Genomic DNA, 10,046 nt, shown 5'->3' on the forward strand with positions numbered 1-10,046 from the left:
CCCCATGTCCTCTATGTTATTTCTTATGCTCCACACATAAGTGAAACCATATGATAATTGACTCTCTCTGCTTGACTTATTTCACTCAGCATAATCTCTTCCAGTCCCATCGATGTTGACACAAAACTTGGGTATTCACCCTTTCTGATGGAGGCATAATACTTCATTGTATGTATGGACGACATCTTCTTATCCACTCATCTGTTGAAGGGCATCTTGGTTCTTTCCACAGTTTGGCAACTGTGGCCATTGCTGCTATGAACAATGGGATACAAATATTCCTTCTTTTCATATTTTGCCATTTTAATTCATATTTGTTTTAGTGTAGATCCCTTTAGGTTGATTCTCTTGGGAGATCCTTTTGATGCTTGGATCTGTATTTCTGTTTCATTCTTCAGATTCAGGAAATATTCAACTATTATTTCTTCATATAAATTGTCTACCCACTTTTCTTTCTCTTCTCCTTCAGTGATACCAATAATGTGAATTTTATTATCCTTAATGGTGTTTCTGTGTTCTCGAAGCTATTCTGTTTGCATTTTTTTTCTCACCTGTTCATCCTGATTACCTTCCATGTCTCTGCCTTCCAGTTTGCTGATTTATTTCTTTCTCTAGCCTGCTGATTCCTCTATATAATGCATTTTTATTTAATTTATTGTGCTAATCATTCTGATTGTTTCCCTTTTATCTCTTTGTTAAGGATCTCACTGATGTCCTCCAATCTTTTTTTCAAGTCCATTGAGTATTTCTTGATCCTTACTTTAAATTCTCTACCAGAACTGAGGGTTGCTGGGGGGTGGGGGTTATGAAGAGGATGGCTGTGTTGTGGACATCAGGGAGGGTGTGTCATATGGTGAGTGGTGTGAAATGTGTAAGCCTGGCGATTCACAGATCTGTACCCCTGGCACAAATAATGAATTATATGTTAATATAAATAATTAATAAAAAATACCAAAAGTTAAAAAAGAAAAATCCCTACCAGGCTAACTAAAAGAAACATGAAAAGATACTCGATTACTTATCAGGGAAATACAAATAAATTCTACACTGAGTTATCATTTCATCCCAGAGAGAATGGCTAAAATCAACAACACAGGAAAAAGAAAGGATAGTAAGGATGTGGAGAAAAGAGAACACTCTTACACTTTCGGTGGGAATGCAAACGGGTGCATTCACTCTGGGAAACAGCATGGAGGTTCCTCAGAAAGTTAAAAATATAGCTATCCTACAATCCAGCTATTGCAGCACTATGCATTTACACAAAAGGTACAGAAATAGTGATTCAAAGAGATAGATACACGCACTTTCTAGCAGCATTATCAAGTATAGTCAAATTATGTAAAGCCCATATGTCTGATGAATGGATAAAGAATATATATTTTGTATATACTTGTGGAGTATGAATGGAGTTATATTTAATATTCTTTTCTGAGAGAGATATATACATATAGGAATATATAGAGATAAATATTCTATTTATATCTGTATATAAGTGAGTATCTATATATCCTACAGACATATATCCTAGATAGATAGAGAAATAGATTCTCTAAGATGCATAGATCTATCTTTTTTTATATATATAAAGTATACATAATACATAAATATAAATATACGGTGTAAGAGAACGGTCGAGTTTCATTCTTCCACATATAGCTGCCCAGTTTTCCCAGCACCATTTATTGAAGAGACTGTCTTTTTTCCACTGTAACTTTTTTCCTGTTTTATTGAAGATTATTTTAACATACACTTGAGGGTCCATATCTGGGCTCTCTACTCTCTTCGACTGGTCTATGTGTCTGTTTTTATGCCAGTACCAGGCTGTCTTGGTGATCACAGCTTTGCAGTAAAGCTTGAAATCAGGTATGTGATGCATACCTGATTTATTTTATTTTTTGTTTTTCAACATTTCCTTAGCGATTTGGGGTCTCTTCTGATTCCATACAAACATTAGGATTATTTGCTCCAGCTCTTTGAAGAATACTGGTGGCATTTTTATCAGAATGACATTAAAAGTATAGATTGCTCTAGGCAGTATAGACATTTTTTTCAACTTATTTATTTCAGAAAAGCAGTATTCATTATTTTTTCACCAGACCCACTGCTCCATGCAATCCGTGCCCTCTATAATACCCACCACCTGGTACCCCAACCTCCCACACCCCCACCACTTCAAACCCCTCAGATTGTTTTTCAGAGTCCATAGTCTCTCATGATTCACCTCCCCTTCCAATTTACCCCAACTCCCTTCTCCTCTCTAACACCCCTTGTCCTCTATGACATTTGTTATGTTCCTCAAATAAGTGAAACCATATGATAATTGACTCTCTCTGCTTGACTTATTTCACTCAGCATAATCTCTTCCAGTCCTGTCCATGTTGATACAAAAGTTGGGTATTCATCCTTTCTGATGGAGGCATAATACTCCATAGTGTATATGGACCACATCTTCCTTATCCATTCATCCGTTGAAGGGCATCTTGGTTCTTTCCATAGTTTGGCGACTGTGGCCATTGCTGCTATGAACATTGGGGTACAGATGGCCCTTCTTTCACTACATCTGTATCTTTGGGGTAAATACCCAGGAGTGCAATAGCAAGGTCATAGGGAAGTTCTATTTTTAATTTCTTGAGGAATCTCCATACTGTTCTCCAAAGAGGCTGCACCAACTTGCATTCCCACCAACAGTGGAAGAGGGTTCCCCTTTCTCCACATCTTCTCCAACACATGTTGTTTCCTGTTTTATTAATTTTGGCCATTCTAACTGGTGTAAGGTGATATCTCAATGTGGTTTTAATTTGAATATCCCTGAGAGCTAGTGATGATGAACATTTTTTCATGTGTCTGATAGCCATTTGTATGTCTTGATTGGAGAAGTGTCTGTTCATATCTTCTTCCCATTTTTTGATATGTTTGCCTATTTCGTGTGTGTTGAGTTTGAGGAGTTCATTATAGATCCTGGATATTAACCTTTTGTCTGTACTGTCATTTGCAAATATCTTCTCCCATTCCGTGGGTTGCCTCTTTGTTTTTTTGACTGTTTCCTTTGCTGTGCAGAAGCTTTTGATTTTTTTTTAAGATTTTATTCATTGATTTGACAGAGAACACAAGTAGGCAGAGAGGCAGGCAGAGAGAGAGAAAGAAAGAGAGAGAGAAGCAGGCTCTGCACTGAGCAGAGAGCCCGATGTGAGGCTCGATCCCAGGGTCCTGGGATCATGACCTGGGTTGAAGGCAGAGGCCTTGACCCACTGAGCCACTCAGGCGCCCCGAAGCTTTTGATTTTGATGAAGTCCCAAAAGTTTATTTTCGCTTTTGTTTCCTTTGCCTTTGGAGACATATCTTGAAAGAAGTTGCTGTGGCTGATATCGAAGAGATTACAGCCTATGCTCTCCTCTAGGATTCTGAAGGATTCCTGTCTCATGTTGAGGTCTTTTATCCATTTTGAGTTTATCTTTGTGTACGGTGTAAGAGAATGGTCGAGTTTCATTCTTCTACATATAGCTGTCCAGTTTTCCCAGCTCCATTTATTGAAGAGACTGTCTTTATTCCACTGAATATTATTTCCTGTTTTGTCAAAGATTAATTGACCATAGAGTTGAGGGTCCATATCTGGGCTCTCTACTCTGTTCCACTGGTCTATGTGGCTCTTTTTATGCCAGTACCATGCTGTCTTGGTGATCACAGCTTTGTAATAAAGCTTGACATCAGGTAACGTGATGCCCCCAGCTTTATTTTTGTTTTTCAACATTTCCTTAGCGATTTGGGGTCTCTTCTGATTCCATACAAATTTTAGGATTATTTGCTCCAGCTCTTTGAAGAATACCGGTGGAATTATGATCGGAATAGCATTAAAAGTATAGATTGCTCTAGGCAGTATAGACATTTTAACAATGTTTATTCTTCCGATCCAAGAGCAAGGAATGGTCTTCCATCTTTTTGTGTCTTCTTCAATTTCTTTCATGAGTGTTCCGTAGTTGCTCAAGTACAGATACTTTACCTTTTTGGTTAGGTTTATTCCCAGGTATCTTATGGTTCTTGGTGCTATAGTAAATGGAATCGATTCTCTAATTTCCCTTTCTGTATTTTCATTGTCAGTGTATAAGAAAGCCACTGATTTCTGTGCATTGACTTTGTATCCTGCCACATTGCTGAATTGCTGTATGAGTTCTAGTAGTTTGGGGGTGGAGTCTTTTGGGTTTTCCATATAAAGAATCATGTCATCTGCAAAGAGAGAGAGTTTGACTTCTTCATTGCCAATTTGGATACCTTTTATTTCTCTTTGTTGTCTGATTGCTGTTGCTAGGACTTCTAATACTATGTTGCACAAGATTGGTGAAAGTGCGCATCTTTGTCATGGTTCTGATCTCAGTGAAAAGGCTGCAGGCTTTTTCCCATTGAAAATGATATTGGATGTTGGTCTTTCATAGGTAGATTTGATGAAGTTCAGGAATGTTCCCTCTATCCCCTTCAAATACTTTGAAGCATTTTAATCAGGAACGGATGCTGGATTTTGTCAAATGCTTTTTCTGCATCAATTGAGAGGACCATGTGGTTCTTCTCTCTTTTCTTAAAATATTTTCTATCACATTGATTAATTTGCAAATGTTGAATCATCCTTGTAGCCCAGGAATGATTCCCACCTGGTCATGGCGGATAATTTTTTTAATGTGCTGTTGGATCCTGTTGGCTAGGATCTTGTTGAGAATCTTAGCATCCATATTCATCAATGATATTGGTCTAAAATTCTCCTTTTTGGTAGGGTCTTTGCCTGGTTTGGGAGTCAGGGTAATGCTGGCTTCATAGAAAGAGTCTGGAAGTTTTCCTTTTGCTTCAATTTTTTGAAACAGCTTCACGAGAATAGGTGTTATTTCTTCTTTGAAAGTTTGGTAGAATTCCCCAGGGAATCCGTCAGGTCCTGGGCTCTTGTTTTTTGGGAGGTTTTTAATCACTGCTTCAATCTCCTTACTAGATATTGGTCTATTTAGGTTGTCAATTTCTTCCTGGTTCAATTTTGGGAGTTTATAGTTTTCCAAGAACGCATCCATTTCATCTAGGTTGCTTAGCTTATTGGCATATAACTGTTGACAATAACTTCTGATGATTGTTTCTACTTCCTTGGTGTTGTCATCTCTCCCTTTTCATTCATAATTTTATTATGTAGAAGAATGAAACTCGACCATTCTCTTACACCATACACAAAGATAAACTCAAAATGGATAAAAGACCTCAATGTGAGACAGGAATCCATCAGAATCCTAGAGGTGAACATAGGCAGTAATCTCTTCGATATCAGCCACAGCAACTTCTTTCGAGATATGTCTCCAAAGGCAAAGGAAACAAAGGCCAAAATAAACTTCTGGGACTTCATCAAAATCAAAAGCTTCTGCATAGCCAAGGAAATAGTCAAGAAAACAAAGAGGCAACCCACGGAATGGGAGAAGATATTTGCAAATGACAGTACAGAAAAAAGGTTGATATCCAGGATCTATAAAGAACTCCTCAAACTCAACACACACAAAACAGACAATCATATCAAAAAATGGGCAGAAGATATCGAGAGACACTTCTCCAATGAAGACATACAAATGGATATCAGACAGGAAAAAATGTTCATCATCACTAGCTCTCAGGGATATTCAAATTAAAGCCACATTGAGATATCACCTTACACCAGTTATAATGGCCAAAATTAGCAAGACAGGAAACAACGTGTGTTGGAGGGGATGTGGAGAAAGGGGAATCCTCTTACACTGTTGGTGGTAATGTAAGTTGGTGCAGCGTCTTTGGAGAACAGTGTGGCGATTCCTCAAGAAATTAAAAATATGACCCTGCCGTTGCACTCCTGGGTATTTACCCCAAAGATACAGATGTAATGAAAAGAAGTGCCATCTGTACCCCAATGTTTATAGCAGCAATGGCCACGGTCGCCATCCTGTGGAAAGAACCAAGATGCCCTTCAACGGATGAATAGATAAGGAAGATGTGGTCCATATACACTATGTAGTATTATGCCTCCATCAGAAAGGATAAATACCCAACCTTTGTAGCAACATGGATGGGACTGGAAGAGATTATACTGGGTGAAATAAGTCAAGCAGAGAGAGTCAATTATCATATGGTTTCACTTATTTGTGGAGCATAACAAATAGCATGGAGGACATAGGGAGTTAGGAGAAGGGAGTTGGGGTAAATTGGAAGGGGAGGTGAATCATGAGAGACTATGGACTCTGAAAAACAATCTGAATGGTTTTAAGTGGTGGAGGGGTCGGAGGTTGGGGGAACCAGGTGGTGGGTACTATAGAGGGCACGGATTGCATGGAGCACTGGGTTTTGTACAAAAACAATGAATACAGTTATGCTGAAAATAAATTAAAATATGAAATATATACATATATATATATATATATACACACATATATATTGCCATTTGCACTAACATGGATGGAGATAAAGAGTATTAGTATTATGTTAAACAAGTAAGCTGTTAGAAAAAAATTAACATGATTTCTCTCATATGTGAACTTTAATAAATAAAACAAATGAACATGGGGGAAGAACGAAGAGACAACCTAAGAAACAAACTCTTAACTATATAGAACAAACTGACGATTATTAGAGGAGAGGTGAGAGCAGGGATAGGTTAAATAGGTGATTGGTTAAAGAGTGCACTTGTGATGAACCCTGGGTGCTGTATATAAGTGATGAATCACTAAATTTTACACCTGAAATGAATATTAAAATCTAAGTTGACTAAGTGCCATTAAAACAAAAATTTGAAGAAACAAACAAACAAAAAAGAATTGTAGCATCACAATTTACAATTTAAAAATAAAATCTTTACAGAACATCCTGGTGCATAGCTTACCAAAATAATACTTTCATTTTTTTTTCCATATGGCAATCAGGATATAATGTACTTGATGTATTGTGTTATTAGTTTCAGAGATAGGATAGAGTCAATCATATAAGAAAAAGAAAAGGCTTTATGCAACATCCATGTTATTTCTTTCCTGAATTTTCAATTATAAGCAACCACATCACACAGTCCATATAGTTAACAGGTAGGATGATAGATAGATAGATGATGATAGATGATATAGATAGATGATAGCTAGATAGCTAGATAGATAGATGATAAATAGATAAATAGATGATAGATAAATAAATATCTCATGGAATGTTGGAAAAGATGGTGAATTTTCTGATTATTATTGTTTGTATTATCTCTTCCCTAATAATCTAGTGTACTTTTATATAATAAACTACAGTAGAACACCAAAAACAATCTATCAGACATATTAGTCATCATTTCACTTTTGCTTTTATTTTGTCCTGGATTTTCATTTGGGTCATATTCCTCTGTTTCCTCTTTGTTTTTTTTTTTCTTTTTTCCTCTAACTCTGCATTTCTTTCTGTATACTAGGATTTTCAGCTCTGTCTCCTGCTTTTTGAAGCAGTGACCTTATGAAGAGATCCTGCAGTGACCTCTCCCCTCCCCAGTGCAGCATCCTATGTTTACTGGAATCTGAACTTTCAAAGGTGTCTTCTTTGGGTGTTGTTTGACCCATGGTGTTTAGCTGATCCACTTTTTTTCTTTATTTTAGTTATTGGTGTGGTCCTCTTTGCTTATTTTGGGCAGGGTTTTGTTCCTGCTCTGTGAGTGGACCCATTTGGAGCCACCTTGAACTTGAGTTTAGACAGCCCAGATGTTTATCATAGACCTGATAGCACCATACTACAGGGTGCTTTCCCTGTGTTGATCACCTAGATTTCATTGACAGGCACAGCCTACAGTCAAACCCATTGTCTGCCTTCAGCTTACTGATGGGGCTGATTTTTTTAAATTAAATTAAATTTAATTTAATTTTTAAACATCTTAATTTTATTTTTTTTTTCATGTTCCAAGATTCATTGCTTATGCACAATACCCAGTGCTCCAAGCAATAAAAGCCCTCTTTAATACCCACCACTAGGCTCACCCAAACCCCCACCTCCCTCTCTTCCAAAGCCCCCAGTCTGTTTCTCAGAGTCCACAGTCTCTCATCTTTGGTCTCCCCTTCTGATTTCTCCCAATTCACTTTTCCTTTCTGTCTCCTAATTTCCTCTTTGTTATTCCCTATTCTCCACAAGTGACACCATGTGATAATTCATTTTATCTGCTTGATTTAGTATCCAAAGAAGACATACAAATGGCAGACAGACACAGGAAAAAATGTTCATCATCACTAGCAATCAGGAAGATTCAAATTAAAACCACATTGAGATACTACCTTACACCAGTTAGAATGGCCAAAATTAACAAGACAGTAAACAATGTGTGTTAGAGAGGATGTGGAGAAAGGGGAATCCTCTTACACTGTTGGTGGGAATGCAAGTTGGTGCAGCCACTTTGGAAACCAGTATGGAGATTTCTTAAGAAATTAAAAATAAAGCTACTCTATTACCCTGCAGTTGCACTACTGGGTATTTACATCCAAAGATACAGATGTAGTGAAATAAAGGACTTTATATTCCCAAAAGTTCAGGGCAGCAATGTCCACGATCGCCCAACCATGGAAAGAGCCAAGATACCCTTCAAGAGACAAATGGATAAAGAATATATGACCCATATATACAATGGAATATTATGCTTCATCAGAAAGAATGAATACCCAACTTTTGTATCAATGTGGATGGGACTGGAGGAGATTATGCTGAGTGAAATAAGTCAAACATAGAAAGTCAGTGATATCTCAAAAGATATTTCAAGGCCAAAAGATATTGAGATTTGTCTTCCCCATGGGGGCTTCCCCATGTGATAGTGTTTCTCTCCCCTCTCTTGCCCAAGTGTGCCTTCCTTTCATGGATAGTCCCAAGGTTCCTTTAGCTCCTCACTACCATCTCTGTCTTTCCTATCCTCTTCAATGTGTCCCCTTCTCTACATTTAGTTGTGGGGTTTGTTCTGCCAATCCCCGGCCTTTTTCTGAGTCATTTACATTGAAGTGAGTATTATACAGTTGTATCTGCAGGACAAGGTGAGCTTAGGGTCCCCTTACTTTACCATTTTCCCAGCAGTCAACTGCTTGCTGGTTTTAGAATGCATTCTTTATCACTACGTTTTGCTATTTTAATTTTAATGTTCCTTGGTATGGACCTCCTTCTATGGATTTTGTTGGGGTCCCTCTGCTTTCTGGAGGTGGATGTTTCTTTCCCAAATTGGAAAATTTTTCAACTATGTCTTCTCTCCCTTTTTCTCACTTTTATTCTTCTGGGATACTTATAATGTAAATTTGATTACAGCTAATGATACCCCTGAGTTATTTTAACCTATTCTCATTTTGTATTTTTTTCTTTTCACCTGTTTGTTTTCCACCACTCTGTCCTCAAGCTCACTGATCCATTCTTATGCCTCCTTTAGTTTACCGTTTATTCCCTCTAATGTATATTTAATTTCATTTGTTGCACTCGTTATCTTTGGTTATTTTTTGTATGTCCTTTCTCTTTAACAAAGCGAACTGTGATCTTGCACTCTTTTCTCAACTCCAATATCTTTATGACCATTACTTGGAATTCTTAATCAGTCGTAATGCTTATCTGCCTTTGATTTAGCTCTTTTGCCATGTTATTTTTTTTCTGTTCTTTCATTTAGTACCTATTCCTTTGTCTCCTCATTTTATCTATCTCTGTGTGTGTTTCTATGTATTAGGAAAGTCATCTATGTTTCTTTTTTTTTAAGATTTTATTTATTTATTTATTTGACAGAGACAGAGATCACAAGTAGGCAGAGAGGCAGTAAGAGAGAGAGGGGGAAGCAGCCTCCCTGCTGAGCACAGATTCCCCATGCAGGACTCAATTCCAAGACCCTGAGACCATGACCTGAGCTGAAGGCAGAGGCTTACCCCACTGAGCCACCCAGGTGCCCCAGTGTGTATTTTTAAGAGCCCAGTCTGGGGACACTGTGGTCTTGTTGTCAGGTGGTGTTGATAGTTAGCTCAGATGCCTCTCCTATTTTTGCAAGTTGTATCTGGTTGGATCGATTGTGTATAGTTCTGTAGAACAGAACTGTT

The sequence above is a fragment of the Mustela erminea genome, chromosome 3 (genome assembly GCF_009829155.1).
Source record: "Mustela erminea isolate mMusErm1 chromosome 3, mMusErm1.Pri, whole genome shotgun sequence".
In the NCBI taxonomy this organism is placed as follows: domain Eukaryota; kingdom Metazoa; phylum Chordata; class Mammalia; order Carnivora; family Mustelidae; genus Mustela; species Mustela erminea.